Source organism: Tupaia chinensis, unplaced genomic scaffold, assembly GCF_000334495.1.
Source record: "Tupaia chinensis unplaced genomic scaffold, TupChi_1.0 Scaffold147282_1, whole genome shotgun sequence".
Taxonomy (NCBI): Eukaryota; Metazoa; Chordata; class Mammalia; order Scandentia; family Tupaiidae; genus Tupaia; species Tupaia belangeri.
Genome location: NW_006207133.1, coordinates 1571707 through 1573134, shown reverse-complemented (window position 1 = coordinate 1573134; position 1428 = coordinate 1571707).

The window sequence follows — 1428 nt, the reverse complement described above, 5'->3', positions numbered from 1 at the left end:
CCCATGTCCTGAATGCAGATCTTCACCTTCAAAAATTCAGAATGAATGCACTATCTCCTTCCGCTCCCCATTTCCTCCTCCCCCCATCCTTCCTTTGGTGACCACTTCTCCTTTGCTAATCCACAGCAATTCTGTTCAGTCTCTGTGGTTCAGGTGTGGTGGGATCCCATCCACTCTACCAGGGCTCAGAGAAGGACAGAGAAGGCAGGTGTGGCAAAGCTGCATCTTCCACAAGAATCTCTCTACAGCTGTGGGAATAAGGACACCCTCAGGGGCCAGTGAACTCTCACAGGGCCATGATTAGAGTCCCAGGCATGGAGGCTTGTGCTCTCTCTCTCTCTCATGAGCACATGTGCCCTCTAGTAAATTAAATAATATAATAATAAATCCTTTTTAAAAATAAAATGGTAGGTTGAGTACACATATTGAGCACACATATTCTCTAGAGACACAGTGAAATGCAAATAATAATTATTTGCTTATTTTTAGGTTTTTGCCATAGGGCTGAATGCTCACCAGAGAGAGACAGAGAGAAGGAAAGTGAGAAATCACTCCTTAGCAGGAATAGTCATGCTACAATCCCATATCTTCCATTCTCCTCTTGGGATTTTGGGCAGGCATGCACACACACCTGGCATGATTTTCAAGCTGCAAGGTCCAGGACTAGAACAGCGGAGTCAGCCATGTGGGATCCAGTGCCTTAACCACCATGCCACTTGCTGACCCAGAAAATAATTTTTAAATAATCTTAACCTGCAGGGACAATGGGAACAAGGAAAAAGACCATAGTGGACAAAAATTGACAATAACAAATAAAAAATGCCAGTGCATTTTTGGAAGTGAGAAAACGGATAGGGGACTTATCTGGCCTTGCAAAGGGAGGAAAGCAGAGACACCTCAGAGCTCACTTGAGGCAATGGTGGGGAGTGATTTGCCACATATGAGGGGACTTCAAGAAATATGTGGAAAGATGGAATTAAGGACTGGTCCCAAATCACAGCTGTTAAGGGCTATGCAGAGGGAGCCAGATCACACATGGCTGAAGGTGGTTTGAATCTTAGCCTAGTAGTTTGAAAAACATGTTAGGCATATATATGTATTTCTAGGCTCCTGTTAGGATGGAGAAACAGAAGGCAAAAAAATATATATGATGGGACCAGGCCTCAGGGCATGTTCCTTCCCTCCCAATCCCCAATGCAAGCATCATTCTCTTTCTCACAAACATGTACATATCCTCTGGCCAAAACAAATAAATAATAATAAAATTAAAGTACGTGTTTATGTTAGTGCAAAAATGCTTTGAAATCCATGCATGCTCTTTGTTTAATAGACATTGTTCACAGACTTTTTGAAGACCTTCTCCCTATATTTCCCCTACTTCCCCCACATAGAACCCTAACTGCCCTGGGGCTGAAGCACAGTAGCTTG